The sequence below is a fragment of the Haematobia irritans genome, chromosome 4, assembly GCF_050003625.1.
Source record: "Haematobia irritans isolate KBUSLIRL chromosome 4, ASM5000362v1, whole genome shotgun sequence".
NCBI lineage: Eukaryota > Metazoa > Arthropoda > Insecta > Diptera > Muscidae > Haematobia > Haematobia irritans.
This window is the reverse complement of record NC_134400.1, coordinates 28,261,802-28,289,348: the sequence shown is the minus strand read 5'-3', so window position 1 is coordinate 28,289,348 and position 27,547 is coordinate 28,261,802.

The window sequence follows — 27,547 nt, the reverse complement described above, 5'->3', positions numbered from 1 at the left end:
GATGAAACTGTAAGCTCGAAGGTCTCACAATGAGAAATATAGTGCCGAAGGTCTCGGCATAGGAATTGTAGACACGAAAGCGTCAGTGGACGTATTCTTGTTCTGAAGTTAACACTGTGATAACTGTAGACCCCAAGGCTTCAGTGGAGGTACTGTAGGCCCGAAGGTCTCACTATGAAATGCGACCAGAAATGCGACATGTAGGCCTTAAAGCCTCATTATGGGGATTTTCGGCACCAAGGTGCCAGTATGGGAACATTAGCTTTGAAGGTCTCAATGTGCAAGCCTGAAGGTATCAGTATGTAGACTGTAGGATGGATCTTTTCGTATAAGTAGCATCGAAAATCTCAGTATAGCTCCTACAGACATGAAGTTCATAGTATCGGATTAAAGTCTCGAACCTTTCAATTTGGGAAAGGTAGACCCGAAGGTCTCAGTGGGCTATCCGCGACCTTCGGTATGAGACGCATAGGATGGAAAGTATCAATATGGAAACAACATGCATGAAGTCTTCAGTATGCGAGCTGTACAAAATCAATGGCTTGCTTCGTTCAGATGTTAGCAAGATATCAATTTACGAATGTTCTGCAGAAGGATCGAAGGTTTAAGAGCAGGCTTCTGCAGGCTTAAAGGTTCCATAATGAGAAATGTATACGAAGCTTCAGTGTAGATATTGTGATAACATTGGGGTATTTTTGGACGTTAAGGTCTCAGTGGGAGTACTGTAGGCTCAAAAGACTCAGAATGGGAAACTGAAGGCCAGAAGGTCTGAGTATGCGAATGGCATGGGAACATTAGATCTGAGGCCTCAGTTTTAAAATTGTAGCGTAAAAGATTTCATTATGGAAACTGTTCACCTGAAGTTCACAGGAAGCCGTATGACCTAACGTCTCGGCATAGGAGGTGTAGGCATGAAAGTCTCACTATGGGAACTGCCAAGACCGTAGGATTGATATACTCTGTATGAGAAGGTCTCAGTATAGCAACTTTAGACACGAAGGACTTAGTGAGTCCCAATGGGGTAACATATTGTGGGCATGCGAGACATAGAATCAAAGGTCTCAGCATGGAAACATAAACTAAGAAGACCTCAGCCTGCGAGCTGTAGGACCGCAAGTCTCAATATGGGAAATGTAGGTGTGAAGCCGAAGTACTCAGTATAAGAACCGTCGGGCACGAAGATCTCACTGTGGAAAATGTAGGTGTGGTAATTTACTATAGGAACTGTAGGACCGAGCTGTGGTTGTAAAGGCCTTACCATATTTATGATGGTTTCAATACGAGAATTGTGTGCACGATGCGAACTGTGCTCCTAAAGGTCTGGTAATGTGGGTCAACATGTCTCGTAATTCTCAGTACTGATACTGTAGGTCTGAAATACTCCGAATGGAAACCGAAGGCTTGAAGTTGGCAGTATAAACAATTTAGGACTGTAGGTTTCACTATTGTAGAGCTGAAGGTGTCAGCATGGGATCTGTAGTACTGGCCCAGCAAAATATACTTCAGCAGTAAGAGTTTAGTTGCGCTTTTTGGTATACAATAAAGTAGGTAGTGCATCCTTACTGTATGAATCGGTGGCAATAATGTAAACGAGTAATCAAACTAGTTTATGACCATTCGTTTACCTTACTGCAAGCAATTCATGCAGTATAGATGCATACAAGGTAGTGTTGTTTTCCTTTACGGCAACAATGCTATACTCGAGATTATATATCAGTTCTGAGCAATATTTCTATTAAAATGAGCAATTATATCAGCGCTGTGTAGAATCTGCCCTAAATCGGGACATCGCCCACAAAAATCAGAGATGATTCGGTTGTTTTGAAAGCAGTTGGTACTGGCTCTCTCCCTTATACTGCATTTATACTGCATAAATTGGTAGCAATAACGTAAACGAATGATCATAAACTATTTTAATTACTCATTTACGTTATTGCCTCCCATTCAGGCAGTGTGGATGCACTGCATACTTTATTGTATACCAAAAAGCGCAACTAAACTCTTACTGCTGAAGTATTTTTTGCTGGGAATAGTGCTCAATTTTTTGCTGGGGATGGTTTCAGTATGAGACCTGTAGGATTGAAATCTGCAGTATGGAAACTGCAGGCTTGAGGGTCTCAATTGGGAAACTGTAGTCTTGAAGGTAATGTAGATCCAAAGGTCTCACTGGGGTGTCACAGAGGGAAGTGTAAGCCTAAAGGTTTCAGTAGGGGATCTGTAAGTCTAAAGACCTCACTCTTAGAATTTTAGGATCGTACCTCTCAGTATGGAAACTGTAACCATCAAGTGGTAGAACTATAGGCCCGATGGTCTCAGTATGGGAACTATAGGCCTAGTTTTCTAACTATGGGAACGGTAGGCACGAAGGTGTCACCATGGAAACTGTAGTTGTTCGAGTGGCAAATTAGGTCTTGGTATGGAAACTGTAGGGTCCAAGGTCTCTGTATGGGATCTGTGTGCCTGAAGTTCTCAGTATAAGAATCATGGAGCCAATTATCTCAGTATGGAAACTGTAGCCACGAAGGTCTCACTTTGGGAAATGTACACATCAAGTTCACATTATGGAAACTAGAGTGCAGAACGTCTCAGTATGGTAACAATGGACACGAGGGTATTGGTATGGGAATGTCGGCCACATTTTCTCATTAACAGGTTGGCTGATAAGTCCCCGGTCTAACAAAGAAAAACACATTTTTTTTGTCAAAATTCGTTTTTATTATTCAACATAGTTCCCTTCAAGAGCGATACAACGATTATAACGACCATCCAATTTTTTGATACCATTTTGGTAGTACTCCTTCGGTTTTGCCTCAAAATAGGCGTCAGTTTCGGCGATCACCTCTTAATTGCAGCCAAATTTTTTCCCTGCGAGCATCCTTTTGAGGTCTGAGAACAAGAAAAAGTCGCGAATTTCTCTGTATTCGAACTGTAGGTCCGTAGGTCTCTGTATACGAACTGTGAGTCTGATGGACTTACTATGGGAAATATAGGCCTGAAGATCACACTTTGGGAAATATAGTTATGAAAATCTCAGTCAGGGAACTGTGGGCCAGAAGGACTCTGAACCAGAGTCATACACGGCTAAAGGGTGATACGGTCAAAATTTGGTCAATATAAACTTGACGTATTTCTTTCAATTTTGCATTTAAAAAACCTAAACATCCCTCATTTTGAAGGTGTGTGTGTAGAGATTTTGGAATTCACTCTTTAGTTGTCAAAATGCCGTCTAAGCAAGAAGAGCAGCGTATCAAAATTTTGCTCGCGCATCGCGAAAATCCGAGCTACTCGCACGCAAAGCTGGCAAAATCGCTAAAAGTTGCCAAATCAACCGTTAGAAATGTAATTAAAGTGTTTGGGGAACGTTTGTCGACAGCCAGGAAGTCTGGATCGGTGGCAAATCGAAAACCGGAAGCCGCTGAGACGACAAAGAGAGTTGCCGGTAGTTTCAAACGAAACCCTAACCTCTCTCTTCGAGATGCCGCAAATAAGCTGGGTGTATCGTCTACAACCGTGCATCGAGCCAAAAAACGAGCCGGACTATCGACTTTCAAGAAGGTAGTGACTCCAAATCGCGATGATAAACAAAATACGACGGCCAAAGCGCGATCCCGGAGGCTGTACACGACGATGCTGACGAAGTTTGACTGCGTGGTAATGGACGACGAAACCTACGTCAAAGCCGACTACAAGCAGCTTCCGGGACAGGAGTTTTATACGGCACAAGGAAGGGGAAAGGTAGCAGATATTTTCAAGCACATAAAACTGTCTAACTTCGCAAAGAAATATCTGGTTTGGCAAGCCATCTGTACCTGTGGCTTGAAAAGCAGCATTTTCATAGCTTCCGGGACTGTCAACCAAGAAATTTACGTGAAAGAGTGTTTGAATAAACGTCTGTTGCCTTTCCTGAAGAAACACGGTTGTTCCGTACTGTTTTGGCCGGATTTGGCATCTTGCCATTACGGTAAAAAGGCCATGGAGTGGTACGCCGCCAACAACGTGCAGGTGGTTCCCAAGGACAAGAACCCTCCCAACACGCCAGAGTTCCGCCCAATTGAGAAATACTGGGCTATTGTCAAGCGGAACCTAAAGAAGACGAAAAAAACTGCTAAGGACGAGCAGCAGTTCAAGGCAAACTGGCTTTCTGCGGCGAAGAAGGTGGACAAGGTGTCTGTACAAAATCTGATGGCAGGTGTCAAGCGTGAGGCCCGGCAATTCGGATTTGGAAAAGCGAAAGCCTAACTGAATATTTTTCCTGAATTTTATACTAATTGAACTTGAACAAGTATATACGGCCGTAAGTTCGGCCAGGCCGAAGCTTATGTACCCTCCATCATGGATTGCGTAGAAACTTCATCTAAACACTGCCATACACAATCGAATTACTTAAGTTGCGGTAACGCTTGCCGATGGCAAGGTATCTTAAAACCTCCTAACACCATCTTCTAAATTGTATGTAAGTCCATACGTGGTATATATTAAATCAAAAAAGATCGATCCAATACGTACAGTATGTCAAGAAAGTGTTTTGACAATAAGATTAAAATTATGTTTTGTTCCAAAATTAAATATAATGAAATTTTAACAAGTATATACGGCCGATTCGGCCAGGCCGAATCTTATGTACCCTCCACCATGGATTGCGTAGGAACTTCTACTAAAGGCTGTCATCCACAAACGAATTACTTGGGTTGCGATAACACTTGCCGATGGCAAGGTATCGTAAAACTTTTTAACACTGTCTGCTAAATTGTAAGTTAGTCCATAAGGGGTATATATTAAACAAAAAAAGGCCGATTAAATACGTATATAATTCAGTTTGACAAAATTTTCTATAGAAATAAAATTTTGACAAAATTTTCTATAGAAATAAAAACTTGACAAAATTTTCTATAGAAATAAAATGTTGACAAAATTTTCTATGGAATTAAAATGTTGACAAAATTTTCTATAGCAATAAAATTTTGACAAAATTTTCTATAGAAATAAAATGTTGACAAATTTTTCTATAGAAATAAAATGTTGACAAAATGTTCTATAGAAATAAAATGTTGACAAAATTGTCTATAGAAATAAAATGTTGACAAAATTTTCTACAGAAATAAATTTTTTACAAAATTTTCTATAGAAATAAAATTTTGACAAAATTTTCTATGGAAATAAAATGTTGACAAACATTGCTATAGAAATAAACTTTTTACAAAACTTTCTATAGAAATGAAATTTTGACAAAACTTTCTATAGTAATAAAATTTGACAATTTTTACATGGCTGTTAGAGACCATATACTAACGAAATGTACCAAATTTCAACCGCATCGGATGACTTTTGCTCCTCCAAGAGGCTCCGGAGGTCAAATCTGGGGATCGGTTTATATGGGAGCTATATATAATTATGGACCGATATGGACCAATTTTTGCATGGTTGTTAGAGACCATATACTAACACCACGTACTAAATTTCAATTGGATCGGATGAATTTTGCTCATCCAAGAGGCTCCAGAGTTCAAATCTGGGGATCGGTTTATATGGGAGCTATATATAATTATGGACCGATATGGACCAATTTTTGCATGCTTGTTAGAGACCGTATACTAACATCAGGTACCCAATTTCAAACGGATCGGATGAATTTTGCCCCTCCAAGAGGCTCCGGAGGTCAAATATGGGGATCGGTTTATATGGGAGCTATATATAATTATGGACCGATATGGACCAGTTTTTGCATGGTTGTTAGAGACCATATACTAACACCACGTACCAAATTTCAATCGGGTAGGGTGAAGTTTGCTCCTCCAAGAGGCTCCGGAGGTCAAATCTGGGGATCGGTTTATATGGGAGCTATATATATTTATGGACCGATATGGACCAATTTTTGCATGGTTGTTAGAGACCGTATACTAACATCAGGTACCAAATTTCAAACGGATCGGATGAATTTTGCCCCTCCAAGAGGCTCCGGAGGTCAAATCTGGGGATCGGTTTATATGGGGGCTATATATAATTGTGGACCGATATGGACCAATTTTTGCATGGTTGTTAGAGACCGTATACTTAGACCACGTACCAAATTTCAACCGGATCGGATGAATTTTACTGCTCCGGAAGGCTCCGCAAGCCAAATTTGGGGATCGGTTTATATGGGGGCTATACGTAAACGTGGGCCGATATGGCCCATTTTCAATACCATCCGACCTACATCAATAACAACTACTTGTGCCAAGTTTCAAGTCGATAGCTAGTTTCGGAAGTTAGCGTGATTTCAACAGACGGACGGACGGACGGACGGACATGCTTAGATCGACTCAGAATTTCACCACGACCCAGAATATATATACTTTATGGGGTCTTAGAGCAATATTTCGATGTGTTACAAACGGAATGACAAAGTTAATACCCCCATCCTATGATGGAGGGTATAAAAAGAAATTTAATTTGATTTTTTAAATAAACGATTTCACCGATTTACACGCGTTTTCCCTTGACCAAATTTTGACCGTATCACCATTTAAATCGACTCAGAATTCCACCACGGCCAAGTGCCTATATATACCTAAAGGGGTCTGAGACTATTATTTCAAATCATAACAAACGGAATATCAGAATTAGTATACCTTACCATCTCATCCTTTTGTGGAGGGTAAATGTTGGATTCAATAACAATAATTTTAGTGATCTTAGGAATAAATTTGTATTTTTTTTGCTGGCGGACAAGCTAATCATTCTTGTAGCCGGAAACGGACTTTTGTCGAAGCTGATTTAAAGGGTCGTTAAATTGTAAGGGCCGATGTTGAATGCGAACCACACCTAAACGCCAAGTATTTTTCCGAATTTTATTTGACATTTCTCTATTTCAGACTTACTCAATTTGAACCATGGAGAGATACACAATCTAACAACGTGTTAAAGTTATCCAGACTTATTATGAAAATTTTCGAAGAAAATCATCTTCAGTGATGAGGCACATTTTCACCTCAGTGGATTCGCCAATAAACAGAATTGCCACATTTAGGCGAATGAGAATCCAAGAGTGATTGTCGAAAAACCAATGCACCCACAAAGAGTGACTGTTTGTTGCGGTTTATGGGCTGGCGGCATCATCGGGCCGTATTTTTTCCAAAATGAGGCCGGTCAGGCAGTTACTGTGAATGGTTTTAGCTATCGTGAGATGATAATGAACTTTTTATGGCCCGAATTGGAAGATATGGATGTGGACGATATGTGGTTTCAGCAGGACGGTGCCACTTGCCACACAGCTATCGAAACAATGGCTCTTTTGCGCAACAAATTCAATGGCCGTGTTATCTCACGTAATGGCGAAGTCAATTGGCCGCCAAGATCATGTGATTTGACACCGTTGGACTTTTTGCTTTGGGGTTATTTGAAAGAAAAGGTGTACGTCGATAGGCCAGCAATAATTCAAGAGCTAAAGGATGAGATAATTCGACAAATTAACGGCATAGAACCTCCATTATGCCTCAGCGTCATCGAAAATTTGGACCATCGGATGGTGGTGTGCCACCGAGGTCGCGGCGCCCATTTGGCCGATATTTTGTTCCATACATAATTGAGTAATACCAATTTATCATAATAAAATAAAATTACAATAATTTCCTAAATAGTTTGTGTTTTATTCAAAATCAACATCGGCCCTTGACAATTTAACCACCCTTTAGTATCAAGGTTAACCATGCTATTTATCATCACTGGTCTGCTGCGAGAAGGCGTGACTCTCATCTTCATTATTATCGTGAAGACAGATATCTCGTGCCCAAAAAGTTAGCACACGTTAGAGTCACGCTCTAGTATGAATCATTGTGGTTAGCTACTTATCGAGTGACCCTCGTATTGATGACACATTCAATGGTCTCACACCATATGATGTCATTTCCCATATACCATTACCAATTTACTCACTGGCTTAGTAACTCAATCATTAATTCCACATGTGGTTAGTCGTAGAGTAAATTTCAACATGATCAATATCCGCAGCAAATGAAGCAGATCATGACATCCATTTCATCAATCAGAACTCCCATAGAGAAATGCCACACATTCTAGAATGGTTTTTTGTGTGTCTTTCAATTTAATGGCTTCTACATTTGATTTTATCCACAAATATTCGAAAGAGATCATTCTCACTATAGCGTATTGATTTCTTTGATACGAGTTTTTTTTTGTCCGCCATCAGGCTTGGTTTTTTCGTTTCCACATTGCTCGACCTGACAAATGTGTTCACCACAATTGGTCAGTGTTAGCCTAACAGCAATGTCTTGGCAATCTAACACAAGGATGTACTAGATGAACGCCTACTTACAATCTTACCAATAACTGATCGATGTTTTAACGGTAGCAAGATCAAATATCTTCGTGGTGTAGATAAAGTGATATAATATATAATAGATAGCTGTCGATAATTAAGATGGATACTGTTACACAGAAAAAAATTTCACGAAAATTTTTCCAATTAAAATTTTAATTGAGCTTTAAAAAATATTCTATTAAAAATTTAATTGATTCAACAAATTTTTTAATTGAAATAAAAATCAATCACAAAAATCAATAGTATCAATTAAGTTTTTAATTGGATCAATTATTTTTATACCCTCCATCATAGGATGGGGGTATATTAACTTTGTCATTCCGTTTGTAACACATCGAAATATTGCTCTAAGACCCCATAAAGTATATATATTCTGGGTCGTGGTGAAATTCTGAGTCGATCTAAGCATGTCCGTCCGTCCGTCCGTCCGTCTGTTGAAATCACGCTAACTTCCGAACGAAACAAGCTATCGACTTGAAACTTGGCACAAGTAGTTGCTATCGATGTAGGTCGGATGGTATTGCAAATGGGCCATATCGGTCCACTTTTACGTATAGCCCCCATATAAAGGGACCCTCAGATTTGGCTTGTGGAGCCTCTAAGAGAAGCATATTTCATCCGATCCGGCTGAAATTTGGTACATGGTGTCAGTATATGGTCTCTAACAGCCATGCAAAAATTGGTCCACATCGGTCCATAATTATATATTGACCCCATATTAACCGATCCCCAGATTTGGCTTGCGGAGCCTCAAAGAGAAGCAAATTTCATCCGATCCGGCTGAAATTAGGCACATGATGTTGGTATATGGTCTCTAACAACCATGCACAAATTGGTCCACATCGGTCCATAATTATATATAGACCCCATATAAACCGATCTCCAGATTTGGCTTGCGAAGCCTCAAAGAGAAGCAAATTGCATCCGATCCGGCTGAAATTTGGTACATGGTATTGGTATATGGTCTCTACCAACCGTGCAAAAATTGGTCCTCATCGGTCCATAATTATATATAGCGCCCATATAAACCGATCCCCAGATTTGGCTTGCGAAATCTCCAAGAGAAGCAAATTTCATCCAATCCGGTTGTAATTTGGAATATGGTGTTATTAACAACCGTGGCAGAATTGGTCCATATCGGTCCATAATTATATACAGCCCCCATATAAACCGATCACCAGATTTGACCTCCGGAGCCTCTTGGAGGAGCAAAATTCATCCGATCCGGTTCAAATAAGAACGTGGTGTTAGTTTATGGTCGCTAACAACCATACCAAAATTGGTCCAATCACACAAAAATTGGTCCATATCGGTTCATAATCATGGTTGCCACTAGAGCCAAAAATAATCTACCAAAATTTTATTTCAATAGAAAATTTTGTCAAAATTTTATTTCTAGAGAAAATTTTGTTAAAATTTTATTCGGTTCATAATAAAATTTTCATCATTGTCAAAATTTTATTTCTATAGAAAATTTTGTCAAAATTTTATTTCTATAGAAAATTTTGTTCAAATTTTATTCGGTTCATAATCATGGTTGCCACTCGAGCCAAAAATAATCTACCAAGATTTTATTTCTATAGAAAATTTTGTCAAAAATTTTATTTCTATAGAAAATTTAGTGAAAATTTTATTTCTATAGAAAATTTTGTTAAAATTTTATTTCTGTAGAAAATTTGTCAAAATTTTATGTCTACTTTGTCAAACTGAATTATATACGTATTGGATCGATCTTTTTTGATGTAATATATACCACGTATGGACTTGCATACAATTTAGAAGATGGTGTTAGGAGGTTTTAAGATACCTTGCCATCGGCAAGCGTTACCGCAACTTAAGTAATTCGATTGTGGATGACAGTGTTTAGAAGAAGTTTCTACGCAATCCATGATGGAGGGTACATAAGCTTCGGCCTGGCCGAACTTACGGCCGTATATCCTTGTTTTTTTATTGACCTTAAATTAATTTTTTAATTGATACTATCATTTCTGTTAAAAAACAAGTGAGTAAAGTAGAAAGTCGGGCGAGGCCGACTATATCATACCCTAAAGCACCCCTACTGAATTAGTAAACATAAGCATTTGTTGGGTATCATTGGTATAGATTTTGGAGTATCATTGGTATAGGTTTTGGAGAACATAAAGTGGGGTACATGTTTATGGGTGTCATGTCACAATGTGAGCAGAAATGTCTAATATTAGGAGCTATAGTTTATTTTGCACCAAAAGAGTTAGTATGCCAATAATATTGAGTCTATTATTAAATCGGTCAATTAGTTGTGGGTAATAAATCCAAATTTCTGCAAATAGGGCAATAGATTTATGTAAGAGCTACATGTAAGTCTAAATACGATAAGCTAGTACATCAAAATTTGAAATTTGAATAACGTAGGTTAATAAATAAGAGTATTATGGCCAAATATGACAAAATCGAGCGATGCATATATATGGGGCCTATATCTAAATATGAACCAATTTGTATAATATTTTGCAGGATTGATGCCACAGAAGGTCACTTTGTGTAAAATTTGAGTACGATCAGTTAATAAATAAGGCCCCTATGGTCAAAAATAAGGCTATTAGGGGCAAATTTTTCAAAATCGCGCGATACATATATATGGGAGCTATATCTAAACCTGAACCGATTTCGATGAAATTTCGCACATACAGTTAGAGCTATAGAAGATTACATTTAGCTAACTTTGAGTACGATCGGTTGATAAATGAGATTTTTACGGCCAAATTTGATCAAATCGGGCGATAAATATATATGGGAGCTATATCTAAATCTGAACCGATTTCGATGATTTTTTGCACATACAGTTAGAGCTATAGAATATTACATTTAGCTAACTTTGAGTACGATCGGTTGATAAATAAGGGTTTTACGGCCACATTTGACCAACTCGGGCGATACATATATATGGGAGCTATATCTAAATCTGAACCGATTTCGATGAAATTGCGCACATACAGTTAGAGGTATAGAAGATCATATTTAGCCAACTTTGAGTACTATCGGTTGATAAATAAGGGTTTTATGGCCAAATTTGGCAAAATCGGGCGATACATATATATGGGAGCAACATCTAGATCTGAACCGATTTCGATTATTTTTGGCACATATTGTCAGTACCATAAAATACTAGAGTAAGCCAAGTTTGAGTAAGATCGCTTAATAAATAAGGTTTTTATGGCCAAATTTGGGAAAATCGGGCGATACATATATATGAGAGCTATATCTAAATCTGAACGGATTTGGATGAAATTTTGCAGACTTGACGGGCGATGGAAAAGATTACCTTTTGCCAAATTTGGTGACGATCCGTTTGAAAAAAAAACGCAACGTGACCCCATTTGTCGAAATCGGGCGATACATATATATGGAAGTTATATCTAAATTTGATCCGATTTCTTCCAAATTCAATAGCGTTCGTCCTTGTGCCCAAAAAACTCCCTGCACCAAATTTCATCAAAATCGGTTAATAATTGCGACCGGAATCCTGTGAACAACAAATACATGGACAGACGGACGGGCGGACGGACACCAAGCGCTAGATCGACTCAGGAGGTGATTCTGAGTCGATCGGTATATATTTTATGGGGTCTAAAATCAATATTTCTGGTAGGCACATTTTTTGGCCGATCAAACTTATTATACCCTGACCACTATGTGGTTTAGGGTATAATTAATTGGAACAATTAATTTCGTGATTGTATCAGAAAAAAAATGTTTGTGTGTAATGTAAAACTTTGAATTCAATATACAGTGTGAATTTCATTTATGTTGACAATTTTGTCAAATTTTCGGGGAGTCGATTTAGCGATGTCCGTATGTCTGTCTGTCTGGACTGCGTAGAAACTTCTACGAAAGACTGTCATTCACAATCGAATTGATTGGGTTGTGGTATCTTAAAATTTCTTAACATCGTTTTCTAAATTGTTAGTTAGTCCATACGTGGTATATATTAGACAAAAAAGGTATGTATAGGTAAGTCTACAAATAATTACGAATCGATATGGACTTTTGCACGGTACGTAGAGAGCCAGAATTGAAACATGGGGTCGCTTATATGTAGGCTATATACAATTATGAACTTGATGTGGACCAATTTTTGTGTGATTGGGTATCGCTTTATCTGAGGGCCACATACTAGAACAATGTACCAAATTTCAACTGACTCGGATGAAATTTGCTTCTCCAAGAGGCTCCAAACCAAGTCCGGGGATGGGTTTATATGGGGGCTATATATAATTATGGACTGATATGGACCAATACCTGCATGGTTGTTAGAGACCATATACTAACACCACGTACTAAATTTCAATCAGATCGAATGAATTTTGCCTCTCCAAAAGGCACCAGAGGTCAAATCTGGGGATCGGTTTATATGGCGGCTATATATAATTATGGACCGATATTAACCAATTCTAGCATGGTTGTTGGCGACCACACCACGTACCAAATTTCAACTGAATCAGATGAATTTTGCACTTCCAAGAGGCTCCGGAGGTCAAATCTGGGGATCGGTTCATATGGGGGCTACATATAATTATGGACCGATATGAACCAATTCGTGCTTAGTTGTTAGAAACCATATACTTACACCATGCACCAAATTTCAGCCGGATCGGATGAAATTTGTTTCTCTTAGAGAATCCGCAAGCCAAATCTGAGGGTCCGTTTATATGGTAGCTAAATGTAAAAGTGGACCAATATGGACCATTTACAATACCGTCCGACCAACATCAATAGCAACTACTTGTACCAAGTTTCAAGTCGATAGCTTGTTTGGTTCGGAAGTTAGCGTGATTTCAACAGACAGACGGACGGACATACTTAAATCGACTCAGAATATCACCACGACCCAGAATATACATACTTGATGGGGCTTAGAGAAATATTTGGATGTGTTACAAACGAGATGACAAAGCTAATATAACACCAACCCCCTACACCCCCCCTCCTTCCTATGGCGGAAGGTCTAAAAATGTCAAAATTTTATTTGTGTAGAAAGTTTTCTCAAAATTTTATAGAAAATATTGTCAAAATTTTTTATTCTATGGAAAAATTTGGTCAATATTCTATTTCTATAGAAAAGTTTATCCCTATAGAAAATTTTGTCAAAATTTTATCTCTATAGAAAATTTTGTCAAAAAATTTATTTCCATGGAAATGTGTTTCAAAATTTTATCTCTATAGAAAATTTTACTTCTATAAAAAATTTTGTCATATTTTTATCTGTATAGAAAATTTTGTCAAAATTTTATCTCTATAGAAAATTTTGTCAAAATTTTATCTCTATAGAAAATTTTGTCAAAATTTTATCTCTATAGAAAATGTTGTAAAAAATTTTATTTCTATAGAAAATTTTGTCAAAATTTTATCTCTATAGAAAATGTTGTAAAAAACTTTATTTCTATAGAAAATTTTTTCAAAATTTTATCGCTATATAAAATTTTGTCAAAATTTTATCTCTGTAGAAAAATTTTGTCAAAATTTTATGTCTGTAGAAAAATTTTATCAAAATTTTATCTCCATAGAATATGTTCAAAATCCTATTTCATATTTGTTGTTTTAATCTCAGCTTAAAACCATCGCGTTGACTAAACTACAAGAGTAGCTTAACCAACAGAGGCAAAGAATGTTTGTTAAATTTATTTGGGAAAATCCCTAGATGGTTGGACGGACGCACGTTTCGGAATTACCACAGCAAAACCATCAACCAATTGTCATTGATCTTATCAGTGATAAGAGAGAAGTTCACAACTATTGTATCACAATGTCACAATAGTCTAACTGAGCCTGAAATATCGGGCTACCTAACCTAACCTAACCTAACCTAACCTAACCTAACCTCAACCAATTATCAAAATAAATTCTGGCAGTTCACTAAACTCAAAGTGAACCACACTTAAACCTTCCGAAAAAAGGTTTATGATAGTTGGCTTTTGCCTAAATAAATCTTTGTACAAACATCTCTCTTTTCCTTTGCCACTGTCAAATCATCGATTGGAGTGCAGTTGGCTGGGTTTATTTTGAGCGTGCTTCCTCTTACTTCATTCGTTTTTATTATACCCTAAACCACATAGTGGTCAGGGTATAAGAAGTTTGATCGGCCAAAAAATGTGCCTACCAGAAATATTGATTTTAGACCCCATAAAATATATACCGATCGACTCAGAATCACCTCCTGAGTCGATCTAGCGCTTGGTGTCCGTCCGTCCGTCCGTCTGTCCATGTATTTGTTGTTCACAGGATTCCGGTCGCAATTATTCACCGATTTTGATGAAATTTGGTACAGGGAGGTTTTTGGGCACAAGGACGAACGCTATTGAATTTGGAAGAAATCGGATCAAATTTAGATATAGCTCACATATATATGTATCGCCCGATTTCGACAAATGGGGTCACGTTGCACTTTTTTTCAAACGGATCGTCACCAAATTTGGCAAAAGGTAATCTTTTCCATTGCCCTTCAAGTCTGCAAATTTCATCCAAATCGGTTCAGATTTAGATATAGCTCTCATATATATGTATCGCCCGATTTTCCCAAATTTGGCCACAAAACCTTTATTTATTAACCGATCTTACTCAAAGTTGGCTAAATATAATCTTCTATAGCACTTACTATATGTGCAAAAAATCATCGAAATCGGTTCAGATTTAGCTATAGCTCCCATATATGTGTACCGCCCGATTTTTCTAAATTTGGCCATAAAACCCTTACTTATCAACCGATCTTACCCAAATTTGGCTAAATGTAGTCTTCTATAGCACTAACTATATGTGCAAAAAATCATCTAAATCGGTTCAGATTTAGATATAGCTCCCATATATATGTATAGCCCGATTTTCCCAAATTTGGCCATAAAACCCTTACTTATCAACCGATCTTACCCAAATTTGGCTAAATGTAGTCTTCTATAGCACTAACTATATGTGCAAAATTTCATCGAAATCGGTTCAGATGTAGATATAGCTCCCATATATGTATCACCCGATTTTGAAAAATTCGCCCCTAATAACTTTATGTTTGACCATACAGGCCTCATATCTTAACTGATCTTCCTCAAATCTTGCACAAGGTAACCTTTTGTGGTATTAATTAAACCCGCAAAATATTATGCAAATTGGTTCAGATTTAGATATAGCTTCCATATATATGTATCGCTCGATTTTCCCAAATTTGGCAATAGTACTCTTATTTATTAACCAATGTTACTCAAATTTAAAATTTTGATGTACTAGCCGATCGTACTTATACTTACTTGTGGCTCTTACATAAGAATATTGCTCGATTTTTACAAATTTTTATTTATTATCCACAACAATTTAACGATTTTCTCTTTTTTAATAATGGGCTCAATATTAGTGGCATACTAACTCCGTAGGTGCAATATCAACACAGCCAGTGTTGCTAGAAGTAGGGTAAATTCAGGGTTTTTCTAATATTTAGCGTCTTGTAGGGCAACAATGTAGGACATTTTCACTCAACATAATTTGTAATAATTTTTACATTTTGGTGGCTCTAGAGGAGGAAATTAGAAGCCGGCAAGGCTTGATCTTTAATAATGTGTGGTAAACTTTATTCCTGTAGAAAATTTTGTCAACATTTTATTTCTATAGAACATTTTGTCAAAATTGTATTTCTATAGAAATTTTTTTCAAAATATTATTTCTATAAAAAATTTTCTCAAAATTTTATTTCTGTGGAATTTTTTCTCAAAATTTTATTTCTATAGAAAAATTTCTCACAAAAATTTGTTTATAGAAACTTTTTCCAAACTTTTCTTTTTATAGAGATTTAACAAAAAAGGTTACTAATTTGGGTAGAATTCTACCAACTGTGGCAACCGTGGTGGTAATAAAAATTTATATTCTAAGTTATATACGTAGCATATTCATGTTTTAAGATAATAAACTACTTACAACCATTTTTGTTTTGTAAACTTTTTTAAAATTAACGAAAAATATAGTAGGGAAAATTGTTTGGGAATGTATGGGAAAGTAGGGAACTGTTTTTGTCCTTGTAGGGTAAACCGAAAATTTTCCCTGGCAACATTGACTATGAGCTATAGTCAGATTGACACAAAGCACCCATAGACATGTACCCCTTAATTTTCTTAAATATGCAACTGCGGTTTATCTCCCAGACCTATATGTTACCCCACAAATGCTTATGATTACTAATTCTGTAATGGTGGTTTAGGGTATGATATAGTCGGCCCCGCCCGACTTTCTACTTTACTTACTTGTTTTTTATTGTTAGTTTGTACTTCAGTCATATTGTTGTTTTGATCTCAGCTTTAAAACCATTGTGTTGACTAAACTACAAGAAGCACGCTCAAAATAAGCCCAGCCAACTGCACTCCAATCGATGACTTGACAGTGGCAAAGGAAAAGAGAGATGTTTGTACAAAGATTTATTTAGGCAAAGGCCAACTATCATAAACCTTTTTGTGGTAATTCCGAAACGTGCGTCCATCCAACCATCTTGCAGTCTATAGGGCTTTGCCCAAATAAATTTGACAAACATTCTTTTCAGCTGTTGGTTAAGCTACTCTTGTAGTTTAGTCAACGCAATAATTTTAAATCTGAGACTAAAACAACAAATAGAAAATTTTCACAAATCTTAATTTCTATAGAAAATTTTCGCAAAATTTTAGTTCTGTAAAAAATTTTCGCAAAATTTTATTTCTATAGAAAATTTTTTCAAAATTTCATTTCTACAGAACATTTCGTCAAAAGTTTGTTTCTATAGAGAATTTTGTCAAAATTTATTTTTTTATAGAAAATTTATTCAAAGTTTTATATGTATAGAATATTTTGTCAAGGTTTTGTATATATAGAAAATTGTCTCTAAATTTTATTTCAAAGGAAAATTTTGTCAAAATTTTATTTCTATAGAACATTTTCGCAAAAGTCTATACACGCAAAGAAAAAAAACGTTTGGAAAACGTGTACCGAAAACGTTTTTCTTTTGTTAGAGTTTTTTGAATTGCTTTGAAAATTTTAAACTTTTATCACCAAAAAAATTCGTTTGTTACAAAGTTATTATTTTTTCAATAAACAAAGTTATTTTTGAAACAACAACAGAGTCCATTTCGTTTATATCAAACACTGTTCTTTTCTGACTTTTGGTCTTTAATAAAACACATTTTACAGTTCAAAATTTAATATAGTACAATGTAATGTTGAACATTTTTTTCGGAATCTTCCGAACATATGTAGAATGTATGTAAAAAAAAAAAAAAAAAAAAAAAAAAACTTTGGTCGAAGCAGGGATCGAACCCACGACCCTCGGCATGAGAGTCAGACGTAGCAACCACTGCTCCACGGTGCCAAACTAAATGTTTGTTTCTGTTAAATAAACTTTGTTTATTCGGTTCGTGGGCGCCGCAAGCTATGCTATATAAATATAACTTATATGGATATTTATCTATTGATGACCATAACAGGTACATAGCTCAGTGGTTAGTGTGTTGGCTTACAAAGTGCATGGTCCGCGGTTCGATTCTCCGTCCAGGCGAACGGTAAAAAAATTTTAAAAATTTATAAAATCGTATAATTTGTTCTACATTGTTTGTATTACAGAAAAAGGTGCTAAGAACTAAAAATCTTCGTGGAAGTGAGAAAGATGTGAGGGAAAATGCAATTAGCCAGAAAAAAAATTTTTTTTTGAGTTAGTCTTTATGAAATTGTTTTTACATCCTGGAAAAGAATAAACGTTTATCACAAAAAGTATATACTTTTCTTCCAAATACACTTCCGTACAGCGAAAAGCAAATGAGAAACGAACTTTGTTTGTCTAAAATTTCGTTTGGGAGGAAAGAATTATTTGTTTGCGTGTAGGGCTTTGCCCAAATAAATTTGACAAACACTCTTTTCAGCTATTGGTTAAGCTACTCTTGTAGTTTAGTCAACGCAATGGTTTTAAAACTGAGATCAAAACAACAAATAGGAAATTTTCTCAGACTTTAATTTCTATATAAAATTTTGTCAAAGTTTTATTTCTACACAAAATTTTCGTAAAATTTTATTTCTATAGAAAATTTTAAAAAAATTTTATTTCTATAAAAAATGTTGTCAAAAATTTATTTCTATAGATAAATTTATAAAAATATTTTTTCTATAGAAAATTTTATAAAATTTCTATTTCTATCGAAAACTTTGTCAAAATTTTATTTCTATAAAAAAAAAATTGTCAAGATGTAATTTCTATAGAAAATTTTGTAAAAATTTTGTTTCTATAGGAAATTTTGTCAAAATTTTATTTCTGTGTGTGCTCATCACTAAAAAAATTACGTGTAACTATAATTTTACACAACACTGTATTATGATTTAATTTAGGATATCATATTTTTAACTCTGCCCGTATACATTTCTTTTCTTCACTTGTTTATCGTGAATTGTATGGCAAACTTGATTAGGAGGAATTTTAATATTTTTCCACAAAAACCAACACAGTCAGACCTTATGGCCTTTGTTTGCAAGGAACCAACACTGGATCTCTTCAAATATTTCTGTTATAGTTTTTCTTTAGTTTTGACCTAAATACCTTAAAGGCGAAACCACAAAATAAGGAAATATTTGCAAGAAAGCATAGTTATAGCACACTTGCTGCCACAGCTTCTGTTGTTCTATTAAAATTGAGCATTTTTTTTTTTTGGTTTTTTGATATTGTAGCAAAGCTGCCCGCATATCGGTGGTGTCGGCTACAGAGGAACCTCATACTGGAGCTCTATCGCTATTTTTCACTACCATAATAAATTTTAATACTTTTTGTGGTTAAGTTAACATAAAAATCTATTTGTTTGCTTCATTTCTCCCCACCTCTTGTACTACTCCAAAAAAAAAAAAAAAAAAACAAAAACAAAACACACACAGAGCTTTTGTGAAAGGAAATTGTTGCAAATACTTAGGAAATAACGCAATGTTGCAAGTTGCAGGCTAACGATGGTAGCAAAGTCCATTGCAAGCTGCCCATTGCGCTCATTTGCCAGTTGATGTTGTTAGTGTTTGAGCAGCACTTTAAACAAAATAGCAACAGCACTTTTATGGTATTATAAAAGTTCATGTTGCTTTTGTTCAAGTAGCAAACGGCAAACGAAATAAAGAGGAGGCATCATCTCAACCATCATTTTTACTGCCACCATCAATTCAGGGCAAAGCGATGAAAACCCCCCAAAAGAAAATCAAAAACAAAAACCTTCCACTTTTATTCATAATTTGAGTGTTTCTGTTGAAACGGTCTGTCTCTTATTTGGTCGGTCAGTCATTCTGGTGTTTCTGTTTCCAAGCCAAGCTAGGAAATATTCTTGTCCAATAGATGCGAAATTCGCCATACATCACATACACCGAAAGAATTCTCTTTGTCATTTTTACGCAATATTTATCACATACAAAGTGGTATACACAGCCTTAAGTTCGGCCAGACCGAATCATATGTTCCTGTAGACAATTTTATAAAAATTTTATTTCTATACAAAATTTTTTCAAAAATATATTTCTATAGAATATTTTATTTCTATAGAAAATTTTACAAAATTTTATTTCTATAGAAAATTTTACAAAATTTTATTTCTATAGAAATTTTTGTCAAAATTTTATTTCTATAGAAAATTTTATCAAAATTTTATTTCTATAGAAAATTTTACAAAATTTTATTTCTATAGAAAATTTTACAAAATTTTATTTCTATAGAAAATTTTGTCAAAATTTTATTTCTACAGAGAATTTTATCAAAATTTTATTTCTATAGAAAATTTGGTCAAAATTTTATTTCTATAGAAAATTCTGTCAAAATTTTATGTCTAAAGAAAATTTTATCTAAAATTTTATCTCTATGGAAAATTTTGTCAAAATTTTATTTCTATGGAAATTTTTGTCAAAATTTTATCTCTATGGAAAATTTTGTCAAAATTTTGTTTCTGTAGAAAATTTTGTCAAAATTTTGTTTCAATAGAAAATTTTACAAAATTTTATTTCTATAGAAAATTCTGTCAAAATTTTATGTCTAAAGAAAATTTTTGTCTAAAATTTTATATCTATGGAAAATTTTGTCAACATTTTATTTCTATAGAAAATTCTGTCAAAATTTTATGTCTAAAGAAAATTTTGTCTTAAATTTTATATCTATGGAAAATTTTGTCAAAATTTTATTTCTATTGAAAATTTTTTCAAAATTTTATCTCTATAGAAAATTTTGACAAAATTTTATTCCTACCGAAAATTTTGTCAAAATTTTGTTTCTACAGGAAATTTTGTAATAATTTTATCTCTTTAAAAAATGTTGTCAAAATTTTATCTCTTTAGAAAATTTTGTCAAAATTTTATTTCTTTAGAAAATGTTGTCAAAATTTTATCTCTTTAAAAAATTTTGCCAAAATTTTATCTCTTTAGAAAATTTTGTCAAAATTTTATTTCTATAGAAAATTTTGTCAAAATTTTATCTGTTTAAAAAATTTTGTCAAAATTTTGTTTCTATAGAAAATTTTGTCAAAATTTTATTTCAATAGAAAATTTTTACAAAATTTTATTTCTATAGAAAAATTTTAAAAAATTTTATTTCTATAGAAAATATTGTCAAAATTTTATTTCTTTAGAAGATTTTATCAAAATTTTATTTCTATACAAAATTTTGTCAAAATTTTATCTCTTTAGAAAATTTTGTCAAAATTGTATCTCTTCAGAAAATTTTGTCAAAATTTTATTTCTATAGAAAATTTTTACAAAATTTTATTTCTATAGAAAAATTTTATTTCTATAGAAAATGTTGTCAAAATTTTATTTCAATAGAACATTTTGCCAAAATTTAATCTCTATAGAAAATTTTGTCAAAATTTTATTTCTATAGAAAATTCTGTCCAAATTTTATGTCTAAAGAAAATTTTGTCTTAAATTTTATATCTATGGAAAATTTTGTCAAAATTTTTTTTCTATAGAAAATTTTGTCAAAATTTTATTTCTATAGAAAATTTTATCAAAATTTTATTTCTATAGAAAATTTTACAAAATTTTATTTCTATAGAAAATTTTACAAAATTTTATTTCTATAGAAAATGTTGTCAAAATTTTATTTCTATAGAGAATTTTATCAAAATTTTATTTCTATAGAAAATTTTGTCAAAATTTTATTTCTATAGAAAATTCTGTCAAAATTTTATGTCTAAAGAAAATTTTGTCTAAAATTTTATCTCTATGGAAAATTTTGTCAAAAATTTATTTCTATGGAAAATTTTGTCAAAATTTTATTTCTATGGAATACTTTGTCAAAATTTTATTTCTATAGGAAATTTTATCAAAATTTTATTTCTATAGAAAATTTTACAAAATTTTATTTCTATAGAAAATTTTGTCAAAATTTTATTTCTATAGAGAATTTTATCAAAATTTTATTTCTATAGAAAATTTTGGCAAAATTTTATTTCTATAGAAAATTCTGTCAAAATTTTATGTTTAAAGAAAATTTTGTCTAAAATTTTATATCTATGGAAAATTTTGTCAAAATTTTATCTCTATAGATTTCTACAGAAAATTTTGTCAATATTTTGTTTCTACAGAAAATTTTGTCATAATTTTATTTCAATAGATAATTTTGCCAAAATTTAATCTGTATAGAAAATTTTGTCAAAATTTTATTTCTATAGAAAATTTTTTCAAAGTTTTATCTCTTTAGAAAATTTTATCAAAATTTTATTTCTATAGAAAATTTTGTCAAAATTTTATTTCTATAGAAAATTCTGTCAAAATTTTATGTCTAAAGAAAATTTTGTCTAAAATTTTATGTCTATGGAAAATTTTGTCAAAATTTTATTTCTATAGAAAATTTTGTCAAAATTTTATCTCAATAGAAAATTTTGTCAAAATTTTATTTCTATAGAAATTTTTGTTAAAATTGTATCTCTAAAAAAAATTTTGTCTAAATTTTTCTATAAAAAATTTTGCCAAAATTTTAATTCTATAGAAAATTTTGTCAAAATTTTATCTCTATAGATTTCTACAGAAAATTTTGTCAAAATTTTGTTTCTACAGAAAATTTTGTCATAATTTTATTTCAATAGAAAATTTTGCCAAAATTTAATCTGTATAGAAAATTTTGTCAAAATTTTATTTCTATAGAAAATTTTGTCAAAATTTTATTTCTATAGAAAATTTTGTCAAAATTTTATCTCTTTAGAAAATTTTGTCAAAATTTTATTTCTTTAGAAAAATTTGTCAAAATTTTATTTCTATTTCTGATTGATTATCGTTGACTTTTTATTTTATTTTTAAGCAATACTTATCATAGTTTCGGCTATAGGTCGATTAAAAAACATACGATTGATGTTTTTATTTAAGTTTTATTTAAATAAAAACATCAATCCTGTTGTTTTAATCGACCTATAGCCGAAACTATGATAAGTATTGCTTAAACATTTTTTTTGTGTTGAAAATTTTGTCAAAATTTTATTTCCACAGAAATTTTTGTCAAAATTTTATCTCTATAGAAAATTCTGTCAAAATTTTATCTCTATAGAAAGTTTTGTTATAATTTATTTCCATAGAACATTTTGTCAAAAATTTATCTCTCTAGAAAATTTTGTCATATTTTTACCTCTATAGAAAATTGTTTTTGCATATTGCCCTATTTGCACAAATTTGGCTAAATTAGTGTGGGTAATTTAATAGAGCGATAATAGAGCAATTTTCTCTTTTGTAATAATGGACTAAATTTTAGTGGTATACTAACTCTGTAGGTGTAAAATCAGCAATAGATCCTACTTCTGCATATGTGTAGATTACAAGATGTGGATGAATATAGTAGCATTCCAAAATAACAAACATATGGCCATATATCTATCACCTGTTAGCCTGTGAAACTAAAATGTATATAAGACACCACTATAAAGTATCGCTTACATTGCATCTGATTTAGATTTCTTTCCATGTAGTAAGTAAGTAAAACAATTCCCCTTTTCCTTATTTTGGTGGAAAATTTTAAGCGTTATAATTTGTTGAGAAGTTATAACTTGACTTTAGAGAGTTTTCAAGGTGACCAACGGATTTTTTTTTTTGCATTGACGCAACGAACATTTTGCACTTTGAATAAACAAGTATAAACGACTGCAAGTTCGGCCAGGCCGAATAATATGTATCCTCCACCACGAATTGCGCGAAGTTCATATTCTAAATTAGCATGCCATTAACGGATCGCATATAAATTGCGGATACAGTAGGCTCAAGAAGATAAATTGGGAATCGACCTTTGTGGGGGCTAAACCTAAATGTGATCAGATATGGCGCATTTGAGTGTAAATCGGACAAAAGATATACGAGAATATGAGAGCTATATCTAACCGAGTCCATAACTTACAATGGACTTTGAGCGTATTACCCAACACCACAATTAAAATTTAATTTCTATAAGGAATGTTATCACAATTTTATTTCAATAAAAAATTTTGTCCATAATATTATTTCAATAAAAAATTTTGTCCAAAATTTTTTTTCTATAAAAAATTTGATTAAAATTTTATTTGTATTGACAATTTTGTCCAATTTTTATACCCTGTGCCATACTGTGGCACATGGTATTATAAGTTAGTGCATATGTTTGCAACACCCAGAAGGAGACGAGATAGACACATGGTGTCTTTGGCAAAAATGTTCAGGGTGGGCTCCTGAGTCGATATAGCCATGTCCGTCTGTCCGTGAACACATTTTTGTAATCAAAGTCTAGGTCGCTTCACAAAAGACGCTTTATCTCAAAAACTAATTGACTTACAGACGTCAAATTTTGACACGAATCATTTGAAGGTTGGTACTATATAAAAATAAGCCGATTTAATTTTTATACCCTCCACCATAGGATGGGGGGTATATTAACTTTGTCATTCCGTTTGTAACACATCGGAATATTGCTCTAAGACCCCATAAAGTATATATATTCTGGGTCGTGGTGAAATTCTGAGTCGATCTGAGCATGTCCGTCCGTCCGTCCGTCCGTCCGTCTGTTGAAATCACGCTAACTTCCGAACGAAACAAGCTATCGACTTGAAACTTGGCACAAGTAGTTGTTATTGATGTAGGTCGGATGGTATTGCAAATGGGCCATATCGGTTCTCTTTTACGTATAGCCCCCATATAAACGGACCCCCAAATTTGGCTTGCGAGGCCTCTAAGAGAAGCAAATTTCATCCGATCCGGCTGAAATTTGGTACATGGTGTTAGTATATGGTCTCTAACAACCACGCAAAAATTGGTCCACATCGGTCCATAATTATATATAGCCCCCATATAAACGGACCCCCAAATTTGGCTTGCGAGGCCTCTAAGAGAAGCAAATTTCATCCGATCCGGCTGAAATTTGGTACATGGTGTTAGTATATGGTCTCTAACAACCATGCAAAAATTGGTCCATATCGGTCCATAATTATATATAGCCCCCATATAAACCGATCCCCCGATTTGGCTTGCGAGGCCTCTAAGAGAAGCAAATTTCATCCGATCCGGCTGAAATTTGGTACATGGTGTTAGTATATGGTCTCTAACAACCATGCGAAAATTGGTCCACATCGGTCCATAATTATATATAGCCCCCATATAAACCGATCCCCCGATTTGGCTTGCGAAGCCTCTAAGAGAAGCAAATTTCATCCGATTCGGCTGAAATTTGGTACATGGTGGTAGTATATAGCCTCAAACTCCCATGCAAAAATTGGTCGAAAACGGTCCATAATTATATATAGCCCCCATATAAACCGATCCCCAGATTTGACCTCCGGAGCCCCTTGGAAGAGCAAAATTCATCCGATTCGGTTGAAATTTGGTACGTGATGTTAGTATATGGTATCCAACAATCATGCTGGAGTTGGTTCATGTCAGTCCATAATTATATATAGCACCCATATAAACCGATCCCCAGATTTGACCTCCGGTGCCTTTTGGAGAAGCAAAATTCATCCGATCTGGTTGAAATTTTGTACGTGGTGGTAGTATATGATATTTAACAACCATGCCAAAAGTGGTTCATATCAGTCCACAATTATATATAGCCCCCATATAAACCGATCCCGAGATTTGGTTTTGGAGCCTCTTGGAGGAGCAAATTTCATCCGAGTCAGTTGAAATTGTGCTAGTATATGGCCGTTAACAACCATGCCTAACTAGGTCCATATCGGTCTATAGTTATATATAGCCCTCAGATAAATCGATCCCCAATCACACAAAAATTGGTCCATATCAATAATTGAATATAGCCCCCATATAAGCGACCCCCATATTTCAATTCTGGCTCCCTACGTACCGTGCAAAAGTCCATATCGATTCGTAATTATTTGTAGACTTACTTACACATATTTTTTTTGTCTAATGTATGGACTAACTCACAATTTAGAAAACGATTTAAGATACCACAACCCAAGTAATTCGATTGTGGATGACAGTCTTTCGTAGAAGTTTCTACGCAATCCATTGTGGAGGGTACATAAGATTCGGCCTGGCCGAACTTACGGCCGTTTATACTTGTTAATTCTAGCGAAGGAAGACGAGATAGACACATGGTTTCTTTGGCCAATCTGTTACTCCGATTTAATTGAAATTTTGCACAGGGAGTAGAATTAGCATTGTAGCTATGCGTGCCAAATTTTATTGAAATCGGTTCAGATTTAGATATAAATCCCGTATATATCGTTCGCCCAATTTACACTCATATGACCACAGTGGCCAATCTTTTACTCCGATTTAATTGAAATTTTGCACAGGGAGTAGAATTAGCATTGTAGCTATGCGTTCCTTGTAAAATCGCCACTACTTAGTCGAAAAGTTGTAAAAATGACTCCAATTTTCCTAAACTTCTAATACATATATATGGAGCCATAAATCATAAATAAACTTTTGCGAAGTTTCCTTAAAATTGCTTCAGATTTAAATGTTTCCCATATTTTTTACTAACATTGTGTTCCACCCTAGTGCATTAGCCGACTTAAATTTTGAGTCTATAGATTTTGTAGAAGTCTATCAGTTTCTGTCCAGATCGAGTGATTATTAAATGTATGTATTTGGGGCAAACCTTTATATATAGCCCCCAACACATTTGAGGGATGTGATATGGTATCGAAAATTTAGATCTACAAAGTGGTGCAGGGTATAATATAGTCGGCCCCGCCCGGCTTTAGACTTTCCCTACTTGTTTCTATAGAAAATTTTGTCCAAAATTTTATATCTATATCTATAATTTTGTCAAATTTTATTTCTACAGAAACCGTTTCTATACACACAATGAACTAGGATGTTGGGTCAAACGTCAACACGAAAATTAAAATTTTTAATGAATAAATACAAATTTTTTGCCAAAATTTTCTTTCTATAGAAAGTTTTATTCAAACTTTTTTTATAAATGTTATTATTATAAATAAATATAAAGATATTGAACATATTAGAATTTTATTCCATTAAGCCATTTAAGTTATCAATTTCAATTGTAACTTAATAATGAATAAATAAATAAAATAATTTTATTTCTAAAAAAATTTTGGTCAAAATTTAATATTTTATTTGTTTTGTTATGTTATTGTTGGTTTATTCTTCAATCATTAATGTTGTTTTCAATTTCAGCTTAAAACCATGCATTGAGGAAAATACAAGTGTAGCTTAATTTAAATTTTGACAAACATTATTTTCCTCTGTAAGTTAAGCTACAATGCATAAGCAATGCATGGTTTTAAGCTGAAATCCAAACTTAATATTTTTAGAAACTTTTGTCCAAAAGTTTATTTCTATAAAATATTTTTGTCGAATTTTTCTTTAGAAAATGTTGTCAAAATTAAATTTTTTTAGAAAATTTTGTCAAAACCTTCATTTCTATAAAACGTTTTGTCCAATTTGTATCTCCAAAAAAAATTTTGCAAAATTTTATTTCAATAGCAAATTTTGACAATAATTTCATTTCTACCGAAAATTTGTACAAAATTTTATTTCTAAAGAAAATTTTTGAAAAATTTTATTTCTATAGAAAATTTTGTCAAAATTTTATTTCTATAGAAAATTTTGTCAAAATTTTATTTCTATAGAAAATTTTGTCAAAATTTTATTTCTATAGAAAATTTTGTCAAAATTTTATTTCTATAGAAAATTTTGTCAAAATTTTAATTCTATAGAAAATTTTCTCAAAATTTTATTTCTATAGAAAATTTTGTCAAAATTTTATTTCTATAGAAAATTTTGTCAAAATTTTATTTCTAT